The sequence below is a fragment of the Epinephelus fuscoguttatus genome, linkage group LG1, assembly GCF_011397635.1.
Source record: "Epinephelus fuscoguttatus linkage group LG1, E.fuscoguttatus.final_Chr_v1".
Classification (NCBI taxonomy): Eukaryota; Metazoa; Chordata; class Actinopteri; order Perciformes; family Serranidae; genus Epinephelus; species Epinephelus fuscoguttatus.
This window is the reverse complement of record NC_064752.1, coordinates 29,995,548-30,022,039: the sequence shown is the minus strand read 5'-3', so window position 1 is coordinate 30,022,039 and position 26,492 is coordinate 29,995,548. Positions and strand designations below refer to the sequence as shown.

General features: G+C 42.2%; 1 protein-coding gene across 2 annotated transcripts in view; it reads right to left on the bottom strand.

Moving 5' to 3' along the window:
- The window catches only part of cdh4 (cadherin 4, type 1, R-cadherin (retinal)), a 255,920-nt gene that overhangs the window by 201,136 nt on the left and 28,292 nt on the right, over positions 1 to 26,492 (bottom strand). The window lies entirely within an intron of this gene.

Here is a 26,492-nt window from a genome sequence, read left to right as displayed (position 1 = left end):
ATTGTCCCACACAGATCCCTGGTGGCGTTTATCAAGCTTGTGCATGTGCTCCAGTGACTGTACACACATCTAGTTTCTAATTCCATTTATCAACCAGCCCTGGTACTGTGGCCTGTTACTAAAAGAGAGGTAAGTAGAGTATGTTCTATTTCAAAAAGAGCTTTACAGGCATCAATGCAGGGGTTTAATGCAGCATGCCAATCTGCTGGTGTTTTTCAATTAAAGTGCATGGACGTGGTATAGGCAGTGGGGCTGCCTGGTTGACAGGCCGGTAATTATAGGTGCTCCATTTGAGCTATCACTCTCAGGTAATGGCAGACCTGTCACACTCACAGCACTGATGATACATACATTCATCACCCCAAATGTCTGGATACTCTAACTGCGCAGCATACACACAACTTTGCAACCATCACAACGCAGCTGAACTATAATGTGCAGATGGGAGAAGTCAGTGCAAAAAAAAAGCTGTTTGAAGCTGTCTGAGTCTCTGAAATTGACAAATTCATTTGTGTGTGCCAATTATCATCACACATCTGGTTCTCACTTAGTGACAGATGTCGCTTTCTTTGTGATCTTTTCCTCTAAACTTGTTTCAGACAGATGTGTTACACTTAATCTAAAATGTTTAAAGTTAGCCATGAACAGCGTCCACACCCCACACACAAAGTGTCAGAAAAAGATGGAAACCAGATGTTTCTACATCTATCACTGTGTGATGAAATAAACAGCTTGTATGAGTTGTGATCACCATCTTACTATAGAGTGTGCTGGGTGCTAAGACATTTATTTAAAATCACATCCAGGGTTTCACCTCTACACAGAATTTAATTCAGGCCATGGTTTAACAGCAAAATATAATAATGAACAGGAACTTCGATGGTTGAGAGTGAATTTCTGCTGGAGCAAAAAATCATTCAAATGCATATAAAAGCAGTTTCCACTGTGGTCATAGCTTATATGGGACTATTCAGACAATAGTTTACATGTTGGACTGTGTTATTGAGCCTTTGTTGAGCAACTGGAACAGAGTGATGCATCCTCCACTACAGTGCAGCAGCTCCAGCTGTGAGATGAGAACGGCAAATATGTTGAACATGTGGTTTGATGGAAAAAGTCTTAACATTATTTTGGAAGGAATGCATCAAGATAGCAAACGATTTTTCTTTCCCTCAGCAAAATGACTTCAGTGGAATGTGATAAATTCAGCCTAAGATGGATGTCGCCTCAGAACGAAGACTCCTCTGCACTGCTCCGCTCCGCTCTGCTTTGTTTTTCTTGAGCTGTACAGCCAATATTCTAGCACCAGACTACTCTCTAACCCTAAAAATCAAAAAGGAGGGGAAGGGCGGGGTGAGATGTGGGGGGAGTTTGAAAAATGAAAAATCTGCGAGAGTCGGAGATGCTTGTCCCAGCGGAATCAGAGGCACTTTAAAGCATCAAACAGAAGAGGTGATTCTCCCAGCCGGGCAATTTGAGAACAATCAGTGCGAATTGTCGAGGTGCTCCTTCTAGCAAGACAGAGGCAATGGTACCATTGTTCATGTCAGCAGCACTAAACATGGTGCTGTTGAGCTCTCCTAGGAGCAAAAAAAGGAGAGTAGGAGGGGAAGTGAATGCATAGAGGCCCAATATGGATAAAGGCTGATGGAAAACAGGTGGAAACAGTGTTGGGAACAAGGTTGGATAACCCCCCAAAAACCTTTTGTCTCCATATTAAGCTTCTCACATTTAAATTGACCACTGAGCTTTCGATCGATTGCCTCAATGATCTGCTCTGTTGCTCATGTTTTCAGCTCCTCTCAACACGTCAGTTTCCACAGGCCGCCCCTCAAGTAATCCATCATGATCAATCAAGTCACAAATAGCTATCTGACGTCAAACAAAGCCAATAAACTGTTTGCCGCATTCAGCCACTGTACTGTATGTATAATATCCAGAGGCTCCACATTTAGCAGCACAATTCCTCAGACTGAAAGATTTATACTGTTGTCATCAAACATTCTATAATACCAAATCTACTGTTTTATTACAACCAAAGGGCTCATTTCCCACATCAAGTAGACCCTGAACTCGCCACATATCTGTGGAGAGAGGCCAAGGCAATGGGGAGTAGAAAGAGAGGAAGCTTTCACTATCTCCCAGTACCTCATTTAGTACACTGACCATGGCATTAGAACCTGTCAGACTGAGTTTAACTTGGGCAGGTATCCATTCACGCAGCACAGGATACTTCATTTCATCCATGAGTGAATGAGCACCAGGAGGAAAAAACCCCACTGGCAGAGAGGGGAGAGAGGTCCTGAGCTGGAGGGATGGAGCTCTGTGTGAGTGTGTGTGTCTGCATATGAATGTGTAGGTGTGCAAAGACAGTTTCTTCAGTCAAAAGAGAGCCTTTGGGTTAGGGTTAGAGGTTTGCATCTGGCCTCTGACTTTGATTCAGCTGTGGACCGGGAAGCTTAATGACCATGTAAAGCCTCAGGCAGGCCTGCAGACATTATTGCATGTATGCAAACTGTATGTATAAAATAAAACTCCTCGTGGCTCTGATCCCTGATTATGGCTCCGAATCCCTCTCCCTCTGAACACTCTTAAGGGTGTAAACGCTTCAGTAAGTAGGATTATATAGGAAGCAACCACTTGAAGGAAAACAACTCCTTTCACTACATTTAAAACCTGCCTCATGTAAGGGCTTCAGTTATAAATGTTATGTGACTACTTGGGTAATCAAGGTGGAAAAACAGTATAAAATAGACACTACTATAGCTGCATCATTTGCACTAAATGTCACGATTTACTCAGTACCTCAAGTCCCATCTAAGCCTGCAATATGCCACTTCCTGTTCAGACAGTAAGGTTCAACAAACAGAGGCAAACTGAGCTGAACACAGATACTGTATACATTACATAAATGTAAATGCTTGATCATATAACGTGAGTTATTGTTCAGTCGGAGGAACTTATGTGAATTAACATTTCTCTAAAATATACAAAGGCAACCTTCAATACTGAGTGATAATTCTAACAAACTAATTAAAGCTGAAAGTCACAGACATTATGTTGGCTGTGATTTTACCTCCAATTAAATGTGTTTACAACATTCCTTGTGGCACTTCACAGGTTTACCATGGCAGTGCCTCAAATAACATTACTAAAATAGCAGCTCCTCACTATAAGTCTGATCTATATCACTCATCTCTGCTTGTATGTCTAAGTCGACCCAGAGTCATATCATTGTTATTGTTAGACACACACACACTCACGCATGAAAGTTTAGGAAAACTACAGATAGTAGTTGTCACTCCCGAGTCACTCCATACACTGAACATTATCTACTGTAAACCCTTAATTATAACTGTCATAACAGTGATAAAAGTCAGTGCACACATAAACTGAACAGCTCCAGGGAGAGATTCCTCGCAGCTACTCCCACTTCCGCATTACAACTTCACACCATCTATAAGCAGCCAGGAAAGAACAGGCACATATGCTGGTTGTTTGTTGGTTCTCCCAGTGCTGCCTCTTGGATCTACTGATCACTCTGGCATCCCAATTAACATGTAAATTCTATACGTGCTAAGCTAGGTCTGATATGAAGCTGCAGGTCCAGCTGTGAACTGGAACGTTCTGAGGACCCTGCAGGGTGGTGGTGGCTGTGTTCTTCAGTCTAAAAGTAAATACCAAATTTCATTTTTTGCTCTGTAGCAGGTGAATTACTGATTTGTTGCTTTATTTTCTTATCGACTCCAGGACTGCTGCATTGTTGTTGTTAGCCCATTGTTAAATACTGTGTTTTGTTAAATGCTTTTTATTGTCTGTGAGTTTTTTTAGCCTTGTGCTATGAGTACTTGGCAGATATTGTAAACTGACCTGCTTCTTTTTGCTTTACTGAGTCTTTCAGCCCTACTGGAAGTAGTGTAATCCTTCTTTATAAAAGAATATGTGTGTGCTGTGCATGCATGTTTGTAGTGGGGGCAACTATACATGGTCAGTAGACTGTTTTTCAGTCTTACCTTCACACCCTACAGCTAATGCTTAAGTGGTTTAAGTAGTTTTTCTTTAATCTTTTATTGTGTAAGACACACCAAACCGACATCAAAGAAATAGTGGCGATCAAGGACAACTGTTGCATCGCTTCTGTTGCTCCTGAGCACACTGCAAAGACCACAGCCAATGACCAATTAGCATGTATATTCTGTGCCTGCATAAGCGAAAAAAAAACTCTCCACACCAGCAGGAAGCTGTAATCTGTATTCATCATTCAAAGGGAAACCGGAGAACCAACAGGACGGATTCAAGACACAAGTTAACCAGTCAACACATTAACAACACAACCTGATGTTGAAAGAACAAATGATACTTACTGCGCAGTAACAATAACACAAACAGAAACGAACCATTTGTACTGCTCAATGGTTAAGAAAAATATTTGTTTCGATCAGTTTCGATCTCATGCCCTCTTGACTTTAGTCATTTATTTACATTCCGTATTTCACTGAACACTGAGCTGAACTGCCAATCAGAGTGATGTCATTTAGCGACACGCTCCGCTGTCTCAGATGCTAACAAGGGTCTTACAGGGCCAAGTAGTGCCAATGGTGCGAGACACACCACCGAAACTATGGTGACACCATCAGCCCGACATTGACCAACTGCTGACCGCCAGCTTGGTGTGTCAGGGTCCTAAATGACCCCTGAGTTACTGTTGTAGCTTTCTATTCTTGCACAGCACATGTGCAGTTTACAGTGATACCCAATTAAGATACCCTTAGCACCACTTGTTGGTTGAAATTGCTATCTCTGGCTGACTCATTTTGAATGGGAATACTGCACAGTGGCTTTTCAAGGCCTGAACAGGCCCTTTTCTGATGTAACCTCTAACCCCACAAAATGTACCGTTAGCTAATGATGTGCATCTTGGCCTTGAAAATAACAGTACATTAGTTTTACTACTGTAGGTAGCCACCTAGTTGGACTGAGATGCTAACATATGCAGCTTACGTTACAGCAGATAAACACACTATTTAGTCCTTTTCTTGCACTTCTGGTTTTGGAAAGGTGATTTAAAAAAGGCATCAACCTCCAAAAAATACCAAGTATTTCTGTTATTACAGGCCCATGCACACCACTTGCAGTGCAATCCAAACTTGACAGGCCTGCTGTGCCTAGTTAAAGTTGCTAAGCTAAGATTGTACGATTACTGTTAGCGGGAGCCAAATCTTTTTTCCTAGGATGATGAAGGCATGAACTGCCCTACTCTCCCTCTGACTGGCTAATACTCATTGCCTTCATTGGTGGGGCTGTTTAGGTTTAGGCAAAAGGAGTGTTGTTAGGATTAGGTTTGAGTTCAAGGGAAAGCCAATCCGAGGCAGAGTAAGAAAAAGAAAATTAGCTTAGGGTGAGGGGTCTACCAAATTGTTAAGTAGTCATGCTCTTTTCTGTGTTGCAGCATACGCGGAAAATAAATTGTTAAACTGTCATTGATTTTACATCAATTAAAAACTGTCCTGTCTGTATGTACGTTTGGATTTGTATTGAGATAAAAGTTGAACTCTTTGTGGAAGTTTGTGTCTCTGTTCTCCTGAGACTGATTTACAGTAAGTCCCATAATTGAAGAATCAGGGAGGGTTAACTTGTTTTAGATTGCTTCTTAAATTGAATCATTACAGGATCATTGACAAAACCCAGCAATAAAATGTACAGCCTCACCAGTGCAGGTGCCATATCTATTGTGGGGCAGCATTTCTGAGCCCAAATGTACATGTCTGTGTGATGCATCAACACCTCTTCAAATGCAGATAAACATGCTTTATATTGCGCATGTTATTGTATCATGATGTCATGATTGATGTTTCCCTTGATATGTTGATACTGTCTGGCTCTTGGGAGTATTAAAAACAGCCAGGTGGTTTGGGCTTTGTGTGGTCTTGGTGCTCCTCATAAAGCTTGAATGTATCTTCAGCTGTCTTCTATCGCACTGATCAAAATGTTTTGCGCTCAAGAAGCCTCCGAGGTGAAGGGTAAACTGAGGTATCCCCATGTCTTCGGATGAAGTTCTGTCTAGATTGGACCAATCAGTTTTTCTATTCATATGCACCAACATCACAGAGCCTGTTTTTTTCCTTAATGAAAGCCCTTGGAGGAGAACCTGCAAGTGCAATTGATTCCACTGACATCCAGGTAGGTCAGGTAAAACCAAACCTGCCACCCACAGTGTTTCTCCACAACACACAACTGCTTCTGATGCAGCCTTTACTCCTGCCAACACTGTGTGGCATCACATTTATCATCAGTCATTTGAAGTAAAATATCTGCTCGCTACTGATCAGTCTCTTGGATCTCCCTTGACTGAACCTGTTGAAGGTTTGAGGGCTCTCTTGCATGACCAGGCCGCTCAAGACACAGCTTCTCAGTTGGATTTAGGTCAGGACTTTGACTCGGCTAATCCAAAACACTAAATGTCTTTTTATCTAAGCCTTTTTTTTTTAGTAGATTTGCCTGAATAATAAGGATCATTGTCTTGTTGGAACACATTCAGCCTTGCTTTAGTTCTTAGAGTAATGGACAGTCATTTTGTTCAAGAGTCCTTATGTATCACTTAGACTGTATTCAGATCCACAGAGAGACAAACTCACACCCTATGTCTCCGACAATTATGCTTGTCTGCTAGTAGAAAGACATTCTGCAGGTGGACAGTGTGTCATTTTTGACCATAACCACACAGCGTAATGTCTGATGGATCCCCCCAAAGAGCAGGTCTCCACAAATCTTAACGTTCGTCCAGGCACTCTGAGGCAGAGTTTTTGGCCAACTTTGTTTTTCTCCAGTAAAAGTTCTCCCTGGCTACCCTTGCGTGAATGCCATTTCTGTTCAGTGTTCTGTTTATTATTGATGGATGCACAATGACAACAGATGCAGCAGTGGAGGCTGAAGGATCTCTCAATCTCCCAGTCTTTCATTCTTTTTCTACTTTCAAATTTTTGCTATTTCCATTTGTATGTTATTTGTCTCAGTGGACTGTAAGAGCACCAGAACTATTTAAAATGACTTTATAATCTCATTCTCCCCTGAGGTCATCTTTAGACATCTTAGGGTATAATATGTCTTAAACTCATCTGCTTTCATGGGGCTGTCATATAAACTGCTTCCCTAAAACATTATTACATGATCTGATGACGTCTCAGCCATTTTACCACCCCTGCCTGGTTACATCTTCTGCAGTCTGCACTTTGTTAGATGTTAGTTCAATCTGGTCTCACAATTAGGTGAATAAATCTGTAAGTGAGAATTAATTATTCAAGATCATTTGTTATAAAATTAAAAAAAAATATTATAAAGAAATGAGGAAAAAAACGTACACTCTAACCTAAGTCTACTAAAGACTTAGACTGTCGCTACAATGGTTTTACTCAATATAATCCTATATCTGCTTATTTCAAATGTCAAAATTTCTTCACATTTATCATCAATGACGCAAATCCACTGAAACACTGACAGAAAAAAATGTCAATCACAAAGCTACGCATGACATTTTCATTCCTGCCTCAATTTTCTGATTTCTCTGACCACTGCGGTGTGTCCTCCTCCTCCACCTCCTCCTGGTACGCCGTGGACATCAACATGACAGCCACTTAAACCATAACCTATTCTGCCTCAGCCAGTGAGGCTACAGGCAGGTCACACCCAGGTGATAGGTCTTAGTGGTCCATCTGATTCTCTTTTCATTTTTCTGCCTGTGTGCGCTTCAACATTTACTGACCTTCCCTGTCCATCCCTTCTGGTCTGCTTTGCAAATGCAGTGAGGGGGAACGACCGTGTCTGACTAAGGTCAGCAAATGCTGCAACACAAATCCTCCCAATAGTTTAAGTGCTTTCCTAATCGCTAATCAGGGGCAAGAGATTATGATAATAACATTTTAGCCTTCAACATCAGGCATAAACTACAACACAGTAAAAGTCTCAGGTTTTTTCTCCACTTTCTTTGTTCTGCTTCTACTTTTTGTTTTTGCTAGCACAATTTTAGCAGCTCTGGGGAGTTCAATGTCAGTTGGTCTATGACTTCAGTCAAGGCTGAAAGGCTGAAATAGCTCAAGGTCTATAGGATGGATTGCCATCAAATTCTGTAGAGACTTTCATGGTCCCCAAAATGGTCTTTCATCAGCAAGTAAAAAACTTCCCTGATCCAGTGAAATATCTCAGCATCTATTACACGGATTGGCACAAAATTTTATACAAACACCCTCCAGCACCACAATGAGGGTCACATGTGGTTTGTAATGAAATGTCTCATTAACCATTGGATGGATTGCCACCCCTTATATTTTCATCAAGCATCGCCACCAGATAAATTTGTCCAATTACGACCAAATACCTGCAAAACTAATGACATTCCCATGAGCCTCAGCTGTGTTTTCTGTTTAATGCTATTTAGCAAATGTTAGCATGCTAACACAAAACTGGGATGAAACTGCTGATCATTAGCATTAGCATTAGAAATCTGGAATTCATCAGTATTTTCTCACCTTAATTTTTTCACACTCTATGTACAAATTCAGAACTTCCTGCGACCATGCATATGCACAAATGATGAAGGCCCAGCTGTCTTAGAAAATGAACTGCACCTTTTAATGAATTGCATAGCATATTGTCATTAAAAAGGTTTTAATAGACAACAATGTGTAATGCATTCACTTATATCATCCTCGGCTTTTCATCCTCATCAGTTATTGCCATAATTAAACATTCCATTATTAAAACAGAGTGCCTCAGACCCAGCTTACAGTGGAGTATATGAGAATGTCTATATTGAAACCTAACAGTTTTGGTTTCCATTGTTTTAATTGAATCTGCCTGTTGGCTAACGATGGCTACTCCCACTAAGTTTTAGTGCCACAAAATTATTATTAGGCCTGTTACTATTATTATTATTATCATTAACAGGGTATAGAGATTCTGATCTACCTCCAAGCAGGTGTTAAGATGGCATATCTAACCTCGCTAGAGGATATTGCAGTCCATGCCTTCAGGAGAGAGCACATCAGAGACAGACATGTTTGAACATGTTTCATGAAAGTGAAAAAGGACTTATCAGCTGTTTGTGACAGCCATTACATTTACAGAAGCTCAGACGGTCCAACACTGCTGTGTTAGAGCCTTAATATGTGCGTAAAACAATCTCATTGCTTCCTCCATGATAGACCTCTGGGTATTTCCTTAAAATGGCAGTACGCTTATTGCAGATAGCAGGCACACACCTGTCAATTTATAATGACACATGAATCCAATGGTTACTTTGCATGAGCACTTACTTTATGTGCAGAGGAGGAGTATTTCTACGCACATATTAGTGAATGAGGCCCAGTGTGCTTGTGCCTTCCAAGTCATTAAAGAACATGTATGATTTAGAAGATTGTTCTGAACTATAAAAATTCCCAGCGGGTCTTCAGCTTTGTTGAACATGTCCTCTCTTTCTTTTTCTCATTTGTCCAGCTTGTCGGAGGGTAATATGTGACCGTTAATGACAAAGACACACTGGAAATAAATGGCTGTACAGTATGTAGGTGGAGAACAGAACAAACAGATGAACTGAGGGATGAACAACCAGGTCAGACATGTGAGTACTAGTCCCGCTTCTCAGCAGCCAGCCAGCCAACAGCAAGCTAACGTGATCTGCATCTCAATCGGGGCGCAACACAGCACTTGTCCTCTGGCACACTGGCAGCTCACAACCTCCTTCAGACTGAGCTGCCAGGAGAAAGAATGGGCCTCTAAAGCGTCAAGGTCAGATATAAGGTCTAGATGGGGAATAATAAACATGTTTAAATTGGCAGCCTTGTGCCTGGCCCGGACAACCATTCAATTACAGATTGACAGTGTGCTAATTCAATGCTAGATCTGAGTGGCTGATTGAGTTTGAATTGTTGCTGCTTGTGGGATTATGAAACATGACAGGCTTTTTATAAGGTGTAATTAACGCTCTGATTTTAATGGGGACATGACAGATATTAAATTGGTTTCAGATCTCAGTGTCGAGACTGACTGTTAGAGATGCTGTTTGGTGTGTGCGCGCGCGTGTGTGTGTGTATGTGTGTGTATTCCATAAATGGTAGGTTGTATTTGTGAGCATTTTGTTATGACACATAGCATTTAGAAACCCATCAACTGTCATCATTTTCAGCCCATTTACAAAGCAGCTGAAATGTTTGACAAAATGAATAATAAAGTATGAAAATCATTTTAAAATTCCTTAAGTTTTAGATAAAACAATGAAGCGTAACTCTGGACAACAACATTGATTTATGCTCAGTAAGGTCCCTATCAGACAGAGAGCATGTTTCAGGAGCCTGAGGCAGCTTTTTCTAACTGCTTTCACAGAGAATGAAGCATTTTGCTCACTGCTTTTGTGGTGCTGAGAGCCTTGCATTTTTGCAGGAGCACCCTGAATGCCTTGGGTTAAAAAAAACCTATGACTCAAGAGTGGAAAAAGCGCACAATGTCATCTGCGTTTTTTTCCCATTGTCCGATCATATGAAGAGCAAGGGCACTATGCGGGGGCAATAACAAGTTAGAGGAGCAACGTACATGGTTTGTGTTCGCTTACTTTCAAGGCTGTCCTAAGCAAGCTGCAACACGAATCTGAGCAAACTATAGTCTCAACTACTTTCTAGCATTTTACCAACAGTAATTAGGCCTGACAATTGACAGCAGATTTTTAAACTATCCCCGCTTCATCATAAAATAAGCCTTGAACTGACCACCATCCAGGCAAAGCTCTTTGACCAGCCGGTGGTACTCTGTGTAATTTCTCCTCTTTCTGAGGGTCTCATATACCCAAACAGATCTCTGTTACTCTGTGACCAATGTAATGTTTGAGAACAGCCCTCAATCACAGCCAGAACACGTTCCTTCCGCCTGTCCATTTTTTATACAGATTTTAAGGTATCTGAGTTTGCTTCTCTGCAAAACAGTGAATAAGCTATGGACATGCGATTCTGTGGCTGCCAAACAAAAATAAAAAAGGCAATGCGATGCACCTCACATCTGCAGTTTGCTGAATGCGCTCTGTCTGATTGGAGCCTAAATCATTACGGGGTTTCTCATGGTTGCAGTGCTACACATGATACAGGCAGATCTGTGAGATGGCCATTTCAGAAGAATCAACAAGTATGATCTTTTAAAGCTGTTGAAACTTAAAACACTCTTCCTCAGCCATAATGATGTCTTGAGGTATCTAACTTTTGTATTCATGTTCAGCTGAACAGCTTGCAGCAGGGTCTGACCATATGGCTCAAATGCAAAAGCAGCTTCTACAAAAAATTACAAGAACCAGCAAAAAAAAATGGGTCTGTTTTTTCTGGCACTGGAGCAAGAAAAATATATTCTAATGAGCACTGTCTGTAAAATAAATATTGTGCGCATCAACACTGAAATACAAGACAGCGCAAATGACTCTTTGATGAAAACTACATCCAGAGATTTTTACCTATGCAATGACAATAACTGTATGTGCATGCTGGAAATGTCATATTGGACTGCTACATCATCCAATCTGTCTATCATTTTTTTGTCTCTTTCTTCCAACGTGAACCCCTGCTGTTCTTCTCCATTGTAATTCTAAGGCAACACCTGAAACACCACTTATGTGCAATCTTCCGAGACACACACCCTTCTTGTCCCATCTCTGTGAGCGCCAGCTGTAGCTATCTCTCTGTCTTTCTGTGCCATAAATACTGGCAAATGGAGTGTACAATAGCCAGTAAAAACCAACAATTAGTAAACCCATCTCCCTGAGGGACCGGCTGTCAGAGGTATTCATGCCCATCGACCACATCTTTCTCAGCACTTTGATTCTGCAGATAGAGGCGAGTGGGAATACTGACGTACAATATTTGTTACTGTGTCTGTGACTGTCATATGTATCACATGAGGCCAGAGGACACAGGAAGATCCTGTCAAGCTCATGGAAGCAGACCATAGGACCACAGCAAGAATCTCTCTCACTGCATTTTTCTTGTCTTTTCATGCTTGCTATCTTCTATCATGACATGAGGTGTCATGATATTCCTTGGCCATTTGACAGATGACATTGTCACAGTTCATTTTGGGGGTCCAGAAGTGTGGAGACACCTTTCACTTTTATCTAGTTTCTACCTGTCTACCACTGCAGCAGAACAGGTAACACCAGCCATCAGATCATATAGGTTAAACTGGAGTTAAGAGACACTTCTGGGGCCAAAAACTCCAGCAGACATACAGCAGATCGACAGCTAAAAACTTGGTACACTGCAGCTAACAGCCCAGTCTAAAAAAAAAACAACACTCATGTACTATTTCAAAAAGTGTAAATGCTGCAAAATAACATTCACAAAATGTCTAACCTCTCAAGGATTAATAGAAATGGATAATCATAAAGGTCACCTGATGAATACTGTTTTATACAGTTGCCCTCACAGTGTGCTGTGATCGTGAGGAAACCTTCTCTTGGATGGAGACATATTCACAGGAACAGTCCAATTTATTTGCTCCACTGCATCTGTCTAATGCATAAACATGTCAGAGGAATTATAGGTAATTTCCCATTTTGTTCCTCATGAATTGTTAAGTCAGACATCTGCAAACTGCACGAAAAGAGCTTTACATTTAAAGCCGCTAAATCAAATAGCAAAGCAAAGTTATCAAGTTGATACTTGAGAGTGCCTTTCCAAAACTGGCTGAAGCTGCTGACCCCCCGACTCCTGACTCAGCAAGGAAACCAATCTCAATGGCACTTTGACCCCTTTACACCTTGCATTTGTGATCGAATCAGGTAGTTCTTTGACTACAATAAAGTACAGGTGTAAACACACCCAAAACGCATTGAGGACGGATTGTGATCTGATCTGAACAACCTAACGACAAATGCAGGTGGAAATGGGAGCTAGAGAGAGCAATCAAATGCCATTGCAGACACTGGAGACAATTTTTAATATCAGGTGTAAATATGATCTGGTTAAATCATATCTAGACACAAATTTTAATGGAAAGTGTAAAGGGGGTATATGATTACAAATCTGAGCCATGACCACGCAGCAACCTCTGAGGCTGAAAAATGAAGCCAACACAGAAGTGCCAAAAACTGCAGTTCCTCAAATGGCCACTTGAGGCTGGCTCCAAAAGCAAGTCAAGCCCCATAGAAAACCATACAACAGAAATAAACCCATTTACAACCTAGTGCAAAAAAAAAAAAAGATCTCTATAGCAAATTTTCCTGTTCATGTCAACTGTAGGGGGGTTGAAACTTTATAGAATTCACCTGTTTACATTTTATTAAGGCTTAAAGTTACACATATCTAAGGGCGGGCTGCTTGACTGACAGGCTGTCTGCGAGGCATTGCTTCAGTTCATGAGTCGGATGCACCTCTTGCTCCTCCACAGCTCCAATCTCTGGTCCAAATGTGGTCCTTGCTGGCTCCAAAAAAAAATGACGGCACCAGCAGAAGTGCCAAACTCAACGCATCAAACTGGCAGTCCACAAACCAATGGGTCACAGTAGCTACGTCCATTACTTTGCTTCAGTCTTTTTCCCCCTTATTTTTACATAATTCTTCTCACAAACCAGTTGTCTTCGTACAAAGTCTTTAGAATAAAGAAGGCTCTCTGAAATTTGCTGCGTCATGACAACATAACTGATCTGATGCCATATGAGATCCCACACTTGGGAAAAGAAACTCATCTGCATCCTTTTGATAGACCCCTCAGACGAAACAGATTAACCTTAATACCAGCCCACTGGAATGTAAGGAGAAGCCCAGATCTCACTGGGCGCCCCCCAGTCAGCCCCAGCCCTCAGCCTGCACCAATGTTGCATCCATTTTCTCTCCGGAGGGTTCATGGCTGCAGGGCTGTGGCTTGTCAAAAACAATTACATCCCTTGGTCTCTGGGAGGGCCTCCTCTTAATTTGAACTGATAAGCATCTCCTTGCATATTAGCAGTGAGGCCCAGCGGTCATCCTGCTCCCCACAGATAATGGACTAGGCTGGCAAACAGCATTTGTCAGGGACAGCCACTTACCTGGGTCGTGCACGACATGCCGAGCAATGCTAATAATAGCCACTCAGCCAGACTAGCAGTTAGCAGGCCGCGAACCCCAACCCTGTGGCTGGCCAATCAATAGTCATTTACTCTCACTCTCCTTTCAACCCAACAGAGAAAAAGATGTATTACTGATCCCCCTTTCTGTTGCTTTAAGGCTGGGTGCTGAAAAAAAATCTGTTTTAGTCCCCTCTGCTTGATCAAGTTGCTCAACTGCTGCACCCCAGCAGCTTCTCCCAAGTATGAACGTTGATCTGAAACTTGCATGTTTGCTAATCATTCCATGGCATACAGTGACAAAATCCAATATAAGTTTACAGGAGCATGATGAGAGCAAAATTGCAGAAAGGGCTTGAGGGAAATATGATAATAAAACATTGCATTTCTCTTCATCTGGTGGCAGTTTATTTGTATGCCATGGGCGGCCTAAGGCTTGTAATATCCTGGCTAAGTAACTAACGTCCATCTCTAATACAGCTGAAGTGTTTTCACCTCCCTGCCTCATGCCTGACTGTAAGGCGCAACATTATTACGTGGAAACGGTAGATAATGTTGATGGATGGACAGATAGACAGATTAGTAAAGACAGGAGACGCTGCACACAAGAAAGGAAGAAATTATGGAAGAAGACAGACTGTCTAAGTAATGGTCAGATGGAGACCCACCCAAAGAAGATGCTGAGGAGGGTGCGTGAGACAGGCAAAGACAAAGGGAGAAACTGGAGAAACAAACACAAAAGTCTGGAGGAAAACACTGTGTGATTAATTCCTGTTCATCATCTCCACTCATGCAGCACGCAAGCAATAATGGCGTTCATTTGGCTGGCAAGTCCTGCCTGAGTGGGACGTTGTTTCCTTATGGCCGCAGGTTGGCATTAGCCCAGCACACTTATATCATTAAATCACTCATTAGTGGCGGAATAAATGACATAATTCGATTTACAGAGCCAGTATCACTCCCCCAGCAAACAGGTGAGTTGCACAAATACAATTACATGGCAACAATGACTTCAGGGTGGCGGAAATTATCAAGGGAACCCACCAGCTCTATTCGTGCATAAATGCACATTGACATTTACAGGAAGATCCGGAGTCCAACTCTCTTATCTGTATGATGTGGGACTTTATTGTGAACAAGGATACAGCTGTCTACATTGATCTGTATTATACCCCACACACCAAAGACTGTTTCAGTCATGTCCTCTATTGGGCTGCAAAAAGTTTATGTGTAACATGAGAGACAAATCAAAACTGCAAAGGTTACAAAGGCCAACTGCTTGTCGACAGAGTTGTGTTGACATAATAAAAAAGCTGAGGACAGTAGTACAAGCTGATCGCAAGTGCATATGTCTCACTCCCTGACAGTGCTTTTTTTTTTTAAATTAAATGTGTTAAATTTCACTGCCGTGCCTCAGAAAAAGCCATTTGCCAGAGACGGTTAGATCAAAGCAAACAGCATTGATGTAACAAGCAGTTACAGCCTTGATACAGCGGACAGTCCATGAGCCATCACTTCCTGGGAGAGAAAAAATAAAGACACAGAGACAAAGGAGTGAAAAAGAGAAGGACACGGCGGCAGGATTTTATGTTTGCACACTGCACACCACACAGTGTCTCAAATGGAATGTGTTTTGTCAATCTATTTGTCCAGAGCTAAATGCATGCGTATTTAAATATGTCTCTGAGAATGAATAATGCACACATACTGCTGCCTTTGTGCAGTAGAATATTACTTCAGCAAAGTATAATACTTTGGGTTAGAATACATATTGAAACTAAGTGATTCAGGAATCCAGTGTAATGCAAGGGCGGGGGGGGGGGGGATTCGGGTACATTCCAAACGGCCTTTACTCATTTGCATCTGAATGGTCACCGGCATTAGTATGGTAAATATGCTGTAACACATGATAAGAGAGGGAACACGCACCAAATTAGGATTGAAGAATAGTTGCACAAAGTGTGACACAAAGAAAGTTGCTCTCTCCCACACAAGCAAAGCAGACGCACAAGCCAAGTAAAGCTTGCAGAAGCCTTTTGTACCTGTATTTCATCCCAGTCCTGAGGGGCATTTGCCTCCCCTCTGTGTAAGCAAAACTGACATCCTTTATAAAAGATTTATGAGCCAAAGATGCAAACGATAGAGCGTGAACTCCCTTGGGTGCAGCCTCTTCCATCTGTGAAGGATCACCTGTTCTTAGGTGGGCTAAAGCGCTTGTTCCCTGCCAGTGTACTAACAGGCGTCTAGGCCGTAGGGAGCAAGCAGGGGGCTGCAATAGGCAAGTGTACCGCCTCCTGGCAGTGGCTGCAGCCAGGCTGAGTGATGCAGCTGCAGCAGCAGATATTATGGAGTTCTCAAGCAGCTGACAGAACCTTCCACTGTCTGTGGCGTTGCTTAAACACATGGCCAGAGGCGACAGGATGGTAACTGATAAAAATCTGCCTTTGATGTGAGCGCACTAGAAGAGAATAATTCAGCAGTCTTCACCTGGGTTTTTAACTACACATTGACCTGGGAATCAGTGCCGCTTTCAGGATTCTTTGTGAGAGATTTTCAAAGAAATGCTTCCAATGAAGGTGAGACCCCAGGGGAGTTCAATACATGCTATGTGTCTTTAATGTCTCTTATATTAGCACAAATAGAGGCATGTTAAAAGTCAAAAACACAGACGCACTGTACCAAAACACAGTGTAAAGAAGAAACACAGACAGCTTGAAGTAGGACAGCTCCTCCCGTGCCAGCTCCATGTAGGAAGTGAGGAAGGCCAGGGAGACGCTTGTCGAGCCAAGAGGCTAAAACAATTTGCAACTTCAACGGGATCTACAGTGGATGAGGATGAGTGCAGAGGAAAGCTTTTACATCAAATCCCAGGGAGCCCCAACAGGATTACAGCTTTACGCCTCTTTATAACCCCGCAACTGGTCTGAGTAAGATCAACACCACTAGTTAGAGTGATGGCCCAGCGGCGGCACATGTTCAGTACAGGGTATAGTGTCATCTGTTACATTTTTCCTTGTCAGAGTATTAATCTGAGTCTGTGTACAGACACTGTTTCCCCACCTGCACTCATTTTGCTTCGTTCTCTGCCTCATTCCACTTGTTATTCAGATAAATGAATAGCTAAGCACTGTTGCCTTGACTGAGTTGTGCTCCTGGAGAGGCGCATTCAGCCAAGTCTCCCACAGGAGAGGGGGGCCACTAAAATAATGGTGTGCTTTGTGTAGGGATTCTGCTTCATCCCTCTCCCCGTCTATTCGCCATCTCTCTCTCTCTGTCTCTCGTGGCCTCCCGGGGGCACCTCTCCGCACCTTCTTCCATCAGTCTGAAAGATAAACGCGCCCCGGTATAAAGTGGGGTCACACTTGTTGCTTTTATCAAATTCTCTATTCATCCCCTGTATAAACTTGATACTTCTCACCCTGACCAACCCCCCCCCCCCCCCAACCAGGGCTGCGGCAAGCTTAAACAATGAGAGCGGCTGTCTCCCAGAGCTGCTTGCTAATATGGAGGGAGTGCATTTAGTGTGTTCAGACACATTTAATTGCCGACCTTGTTCGCACGCCACGCCCCCGGAGCTGTTTTGTCCCTGGCTTATCTTGTTTGCTCTCAGCGAGGCAAACAAGAAATACTAAGGTAGTTAAAATACTGACCTGAAATACACGATGGTTCACCAAGTGCTGTTTGAGGGCATATCCACAGTGTTACAGGTAAACACCATTTACATGAGAGAACTGCTTGGGTCCAAACAGCATTTTCAGGTCACACAGGAAAATCTGTGTTTATGCTGACACACAATAAATGATGAAAAGCAAATTAATCTGCTTTTGTTCCCTCTCTATTGTAGCAAACCACAACCTTGTGCAGTACAGCCATGGCGTGTTAAGCTGTGTGACAGACAGGAGAGCGGCAATTAACGATTATTTTCATTATTGATTAATCTGCTGATTATTTTCAGATTCATTGATTAATCGTTTAGGCAACACAATGTCAAAAAAAAAAAAAAAAGTGAGAAATGCTCATCACAGTTTCCCAGAGCTCGAAGTGACGTCTTCAAATTGCTTCTTTTGTCCAATCAACAGTCCAAAACCCAAAGACTATCATACATTTACTACATCATACATCATTTACTACCATAAATGGACAAAGAATTCAGCAAATTAGCACAGTTAAGAAGCTAGAACCGGCAATTGTTTGACATTATTGTTTGAAAATGACTAAAACGAGTGACTAGCCCTTTTTAAATAGGAATTGTGCAAATTTGCAGGAAAGTCCAATCAGTCTTCTTTCAGCACTGGCAGCATAAAAACAAATCATGGAGTGCAGCAACATGCCGCCTGCCTACTTTTGTTTATACAGAATGTGCCTTTTTCGGGGCAATGGGGGACGTGAGCAAGTAACAAAACGTGTAGCTCAGCGTGTGATGTAAACAGCCTTGCTCTGTCAGTTCCTGCTCTCCATGGCCTTATGTTGTGTTTAAGTCAAGCGACAACCGACAAGGCTGAAAAATGAAGCCAACATGAAAGTACAAAAAACTGCAGTTCTGTAAATGGCCACTTGAGGCTGGCTCTAGAAACCAGTCAATCCCCATAGACCCCCCTGTAAAAAATCCCAACTTTACAACAAAAATAAACATGTTTACAACCTGGTGCAAAAAATGTTTCTGGTCTCTATAGTTAATATCCGCGTTCATGACAACTCATCCGTTTACATTTTGTCAAGGCTTCAAGTTACCCATAACTGAGTGACAGGCTGTCTGCCAATAGTGTCCTCAGCTTCTCAGTCAGATCCACCCCTCACTCCGCCAAAGCTCCAGCCTCTCGCCCAAATAATGGTCACTTCTGGCTCCATAAAACCAAGATGGCAACGGCAGACATGCCAACCTCAAGGCTTCAAAATGAGAGACCACAAACCAATGGGTGATGTCACAGTAGGTACATCTATTAATTTTACAGTCTATGGTTTCAGTATAGCTGACACAAGCTGAACGGAGTGATTTCGGCATTCAAAATGAGCGATCACATAGAGTCAGAGGTGTCAGAGAAGTTCACTCCCCCACATTTCTCCCAAGCAGCACTGGACCACAGCTGTGAAGGCACATGTCATCAGGTGGGAAAAGCCTGTTTTTTTTATCCATAACAACAACAACAACATGACATTTTCAGATTCATGCACTCTGCTAAAGTGGTGCTTTGGGGTGTGAAAAACACCATCTTTGTGTGAATGACAGAGGAAAAGATGTGTTTTAAAATGTCGTCGGCTTCATGTGACCATGGTCTTAAATCATACCCCATAAGGAGACATTTTTACCTTGAGGAGACATTGTGAGTCTCAGACAAAAAGGAGAGCTTAGGCCTGATAAAAGAGAGAAAATTGGCCGAATGGTCATTATCATGCCAGACAGCTGAAAGAAATTCCCACTGTGGCCTGAATGAAACTAGTGTCATTACCGGGCTTTGCTTTGCAAAGCCATCAGATCAAGAGGAAGGTGGGACGTGGGAGCCATTATCCATTTGTTAATTGTGCCGGCTAGTCATTACCCATCCACCTTTGACCTTATAGGTTTCTTGAAGAATTTACTGTCAGTTAGTGACAGGGGGGGAATTGGTTTAAACTGAGAAGTAATGCAGTCCATACACCTATTCAAATCAACGGCTTCCCCATGATCCTCCCATTTGTTTGCTTTCTTTCTAATCACCTCCTTTATTCCCATCCTTCCCTCCTCTTCCATGCCCTCTGTTTACCACCAAACGTCTCATTTCTTAAAGGGGCCCTCCACCAGTTTTACACATCAAGTTCAGCTTAGTCATCATGAGGAGTGGATTAGGAAAAAAGTCGAAACTCTCTGATTCCAACTTCCTAAATGTTAATAGTTTCTGGTTTCTTTGTTCCTCTGTGGCAGTAAACTGACAAAACAAGACACTTGTTCATCAGCTCGGGCTTTGGGAAACACTGACTGACATTTTTCACCATTTTCTGACATTTTATAAACCAAACAACTAATTGATTAATTGAGAAAAAAACATGACAGATTAATGAACAGTGAAAACAATCATTAGTTGCATCATTTGAGTCTGAAACTTTTTTTAAGACTATGAATAAGGGCTGGACAGTTCATCAATATTGTATTGATATCATGATATGAGAGTAGATATCATCTTAGATTTTAGATATAAGTGTTGTCTTTTCCTGGTTTTAAAGGCTGCATTACAGTGATATCATTTTCTAACCTTACTAGACTGTTCTAGATATTTGATCTTCCATATTGCCCAGCCCACTAAAAATCTATAACAGAAAGCCACTGCAGCAAACTGGAGGTGTGGATACTGTTAGGCTGCATTATGGGAATTGTAGGATCTGGTGTTGTTCTTTGTATTTCTAATCTTATACCATACAGGGGACTAAAGATTTGGACCATTCTTTTTTAAATCTGTCTCTTTTTAGTCTTCTGACTTTCTAAATCTGCAATTCTAACTCGCTGCAATACCCCTTTAAAGCCGACGCTGATTCACCGGTCTCACCTTCATCCGCTCCTTCTGCCTTGAAAATTCTCTCTCTCCCTCACACTACAGCAGCTGGCTATGTCTGACGAGAGCAGAGAAAGACAAAAGGTTTATAGCTGAGAGAAATAGCAACCCTGGTGAGTAATGCCTAAGCTAATGAAACATCATCTCTCAGCTCATCCCCATTCCCTTAACTCTGCTAGCCTGGCTCTCACTTCTCTCCTTCTTTTCCCTGGGGGACTCCTGACTCAACAAACCAGTCCGCCAAAGTCTCAGGCGGAATCTTTAGGGCCGTCCTCTTCTGTTGGTGCTGCGCTTCTTCAAAAATACCAAATTAAGGTGTCACTATGTATCAGAGGGGCCCTTGAGTGAAAAGCTTTTTCACACCCTCACACATATTTGTATAAATGCCACTCTCACACACACACACACACACTGTGGCACACTTTGTCAGACATGCCGAGCCCTGCGGTTTTTATCTTTGCCTCGACAAATTCAACTTGCACATGTGTGTGTGTGTGTGTCATGTTTGCATGCGTGTGTGTGCAGGTATCAGAACACACTAATGTGAAATGGTTCATCATGATGTTAGTTAATCTAAGTCTCCATTGAGCTGCCTGCTTTATTGTGCAACAACGGGATAAATATTAGATTAGCTGCATTTAAATATTTGTGTCCTTTGCTATTTGTATTTCCATTGCGTTTGGGTTTGCCCCGATATTCCTGCTTATTCTTGTTCTGATCCCCTTTAATGACTCATCTGATTTAATGAGTCAAATCTCAACTTTATGAATCTCATCTAACTTAAAAGAATAAATTGCGCCCCTGGGGCCTCCATATCACCTTTGAGAGAATGTGATAGTGAGTGTTGCATTGTGGGCAGAGGAGACATGCAGTGGGGGAACAGGTGCTACAGGGTAATTACAAACACAGCAAGCTTTTAATTATGCTCTCTAGTATGAACTGTTAATGAATGTGAACCTCATGCAAATAGCGATGTGTTCCCACTGTGTCTGCACACATGTGCAATCACCCGCGCTCACACACACACACACATGCACGCACACACACGCGCACACACATTAGGTGTTAAGGAGGGGGACTGGCAACAGATAGCTCCAATGCAGTGCCTCCTCATGGCTCTGAGCAAAGATTCTCCTCTCAGTCCCCACTCTTGTTCCACTAATGACACAAACAGTGACAGCTGGAAACTTGCTATACTCAGCCTGGGCTCTTTCACCTGGTGTTATCAAGGGAGGCACCGCGGTGCTGCATAACAGGACGTAAACAGGCTCTAAGGTGTCGGAGTTTGCTGGAGCAGCCTCTACAAAATAAGCTTGTACGTTGTCTATGGTCCACGCTTTTCTTTCCTCAAAGCTGGACCTGTCTAAAAACTCTGCCTTTGAGGGTTCGGTCATCCTCCTTCTTTTGTGACCATCTTATTCCTCCCACTCCTTGCTGTGCGCTCTAATCCCTGCAACCTCCCACCCTTTCGGCTCACCTCATAGCATGATCCTGCCTTACACGGATGGAAGCACTGATAATTGATTCACTGTGAAATCCCCTCATATTATTTGTGTGTAATCTCTCGCCTCTCTGTTTTTCTGTGTTTGTGTCTGCCTGTGTGTTTGCTGTGTGTGCTGTTGTCTGTTGGCATGTGTTCCATTTTTCATATGAGTGGTAGATAAATTATTACTTAAGCTATTCAGCTTAAGCTCAGTCTGGGAGAAAAACAGCAGCAGCGGAGAGACAGTGTAGACTGTACTGTACGCAGTGGCTGTGTGTCCTCCTGTCTGCATGCTGGTTTGTTTCTCTCATTCGGTGAGGCTGCCTCGCTGCGTTACATTCTGTCCCACCATGTCTTCATCCCTGTTCTTCTATCTCTCTGCTCCACTTTCCCTCCCTGTCCTCATGTCATCTCTGTCTCCCAGATCTGTGATGTTAAAAAAAAAAAAAAAGAAATAAAAAAAAAAAAAAGACCAGCCAAGCCAAGCGGCAGACTTTAAGGCTTTTATAAGGCATACAAATAGGCTGCAAATCGGATTAGGGTGGAGGGGAGGGAGCCTTTTCTATTGAAAATCCATTTTGTGATAGGGTGGACATTGTATGTACAATGACAGGCAGGACATACACTTGTCTCAAACAGTGTGAGGGTGACAAGCAAAGAGAATACCACCAATCTGCATATAAGAGAAAGCTTTCATACTGAATGCCACAGTGGATGATAATGCATTTGATGTTCGCGCTGAGGAATCTCCCAGATTCTTTGTGGTCTAACTGTTATTATCCAAATGAAAGAGGGGGAGATGACTGTGCTTCAGACAAAGACTACATTATACACCCTATACTCTGATTTATAATGAGTAACACAATATTACGCATTTATGGCGGCAGGATGGTGTATGTGCCCACGTTTATGAGGGAACATGTCATCCAGTACAACAGTGTGGCACATTGATGTGTTTTTAATAGTTTTTGGACATCACTGGAACTGTTTGGCACTGGAGCAGGCTGCTGCAGTATTTCAGGCTTTGGCCACAAAGACGATACTTTTTACTGGAATCCATTTATTGTTGGTCTTTTAATTGCATCCATTGATAATAAGAAAAATACAGAATAACCAAACTATACAACTACATAGATTGTATGTTCCTATTCAGAGGTAGGAACACAGATTGTATGTTCCTACCTCTGAATAGGACCCAGAGGAGCATTTTCTAAAAGCACTGTACCTTCCCATGGACAACAGAATAATTCACATATGACCATCATGCCTTGTTTCCATAGAAATTTGTTTTGTGTCCATTTTGGAGTGCACCCCAGTGTTCAGTGCAAGGATATGCATCTCTTTATGGATGGATAGAAATGTCACAGCAGAAATGGAAGACAAGTTAATTTTTAGTGCTTTGTGGAATATGAGCATGGAACAGCGCAGGAACAAAAACAGGACCAATAATGTATAGTGACCAACAGTCTACAAAGTGACACTGGTTTATGTTGCACGTGCTACGCTAATTCAGTCTTTGAGATGAATAAAGTTACCGCAGTAGCACACGTGCAGTACACCGATGCACTGCACGTGTGGGAGACAGAGCTGCTTGATTGTGTCACGTGAGCGTTTGTTTGCTAGTTTGTGTGGAAGGTGGATCATAGCATGTAGGCGTTCTTCTTGGTAGTTTTAGTCTAATGTGTTACATTGAGACAGCGCCTGGATACAGGCAACAGATGGGTTTAAAAAATCCAGCAGCAATGCAGTCATTTCATATACAAGACATAAATAATGCGGACAAAGTGTCTCTCGCTGCAAAACATTTAAATCTCCGTAGCTCCAGTGCTATGTGCAAAAAGTTAATGTGCAGCCCTGTTATTTATTAAGGACCTTGGCCAACGTAGAAAGATCAAACCAAAACTGGTTTGTTCGTCTAATTGAGACCTACAAATCATGCGCTGACACCCTTGACCTAAATTCAACAGGAAGTGAGCTATTTGCCCTTTACGCCCTATACGGGACGAGTGTATCTCTCTATAGGTATGCTCAGATTGACGATTGGACCCACGGTTTGGGAATGAGAGGGAGGAGTAGAAAGCCATCTCCATCTGCCTGCTCTTCAACTTGTCTCTCTCTGTCAGTGGCAGACTCAGGATGTTTGAAGGGCAGGGGTGAAAAGGAAAAAAAGGGCACCTACTGCATGACATGGGGGCCCATTGGTGTGCAAAAAAACTAAATTTGACCCCCTAAACGATATAACCCCCTAAAATTGGACCCCCTATATATGCTCAAAATCTCACCAAAATTGGCACGCATGTCAGGACTGGCGAAACAATTGATAAAATGAAAAAATTAACCCCAAAATGGGCTCTCTAGCGCCACTGAGACACACTAAAATGGCCACTGCGGTCTGTAGGAATGTCATAGGAAGATTAAACCAAATCTGGCTTGTTTGTCTCATAAAGACCTACAAATCACACGCTGAGACCCCTGACCTAAATCCAACAGGAAGTGAGCTAGTGCCTCTGAAAGTAACATGAGCAAATGTGGAGAAATTGTCAGCTGTGAGCTAGACATCGTAAATTTGCGACCAAGATCGCATTTTTGACTCCACAAACATAAAAACTATATGTCTGCATTTGGGACAAGTGTATCTCTCTGTTGGTATGATCAGATTGACGACTGGACCCACGGTTTGCGAAATAAAGGGAGGAGTTTGACACATTTAAAGCTATCTCAATCTGCCTGCTCTCACATCTTTTCTCTCCCTCTCAGTGACGGACTCAGGATGTTTGAAGGGCAGGGGCGAAAAGGAAAAAAGGGCACCTACTGCATGACATGGGGCCCCATTGGTGCGCAAAAAACACAATTTGAACCCCTAAACATGCTGAAAAACTGACCAAAATTGGCATGCTTGTCTGGACTGGCAAAAAATTTGATGAAATGAAAAAATTAACCCCAAAAGTGACAAAAGGAGCTCTCTAGCGCCACCTAAACACACAAAAATGGCCACTGCAGCCCATAGGAATGTCATAGAAAGATTAAACCAAAACTGGCTTGTTTGTCTCATCAAGACCTACAGATCACGCACTGACACCCCTGACCTGAATCCAACAGGAAGTGAGGTAGTTTCACTTACATTTTATGCAGATGTACATTCTCAAATCAGGAAAAAACTCCCCGTCTTTGCATTTTATTTTGATCACAGCCTTTTTTTTTTTTATAAAATTGCTTGTGACATCTCAAATGCGGCTTTAACTTGCAACTGAACATGCAGTCTATTTTGAAAAAAAAGAGATATATATTGTGTGTCACCATTCAGCCTGAAAATGCTGAGTTATGAATTTTTGTCCGTATCATCCAGCCCTAACAACTAGCATGCTGCAAATGTTAGCTAGCTAAACATGCTGTTGCACTATTCATTGATGATTCATTGTATGAATAGAGGTGTATTACATTTATCAATCTTTTATGCTTACTTCCTGTGGCACAGTGCATACGGCCTGTCCAAAATCTCCTGCAAAAGTTTTTTTAATATACTTAAGGCTAATTCTGGACTGAAACCAAAAAACGTAAGGAGGCGTTTCACAAACACAAAGAAGATCACTAACTTCTTGTTGACTTGCATTTGTGCACAGAGCTATGTGGAAACAAGGCCCTAATGGACGTGGTTTTTAACACAAGGGGGAACGCTGTTAAAAGTTCTCAGTTGCAGAAGAACTATGTGATTAAGTTAAGGCGACAAAACTTCTTGGTTAGCTTTAGAAAAAAAGATCATGGCTTAGCTTGCATAGTTACTGATGTGATGTAGCATACCTCACGTGACACACGTCACATGGAATCATTCACGTGACATACGTTACCACTGTTGAAATAACTCTACCTCAACTTCTGGTTTCACACAGGACATGACCCGAAGCAAACTTTGTTGCTCTTTATACTACATCCCCCAACCTATTTGCTCTCGTAACAATTGTTACAGTCACTAGAGGTCGTCACCTAAAAAAAAGCATAAATATGGGTCGTAATTTCTGCTTGTAAAAACAACCTACTGTATGTGTCATATTTTGGAGAAGGACAGTTTTAAAATAACACCACACCTGTCTCTGAGGCATTACCTTGTCTACAAACTCTCATCAGATATATTTAGTCATCACAGGTTGCACGTGTATCCACAGCTAGTGGTGTGTTAGTGTGCACCTCTCTTGGCTGTAAACTACATGTGACACAGTGGCCTGCTGAGATGCACATTTTCCATAAAGGCAGGCACAGGAGGGTATGAATGGACCCCTGTGGTCTCCATTTCTAGTGTCCTCTATTGTTTTTGGCCATCCTTTGGCCATGGCTGTCTGTCAGTGCTAACAGAGCAGGAAAACAGAAAAATATCAGCCTTCACAGCACACACTGTTTCTTGACGCAATGCAGCCTATTATCA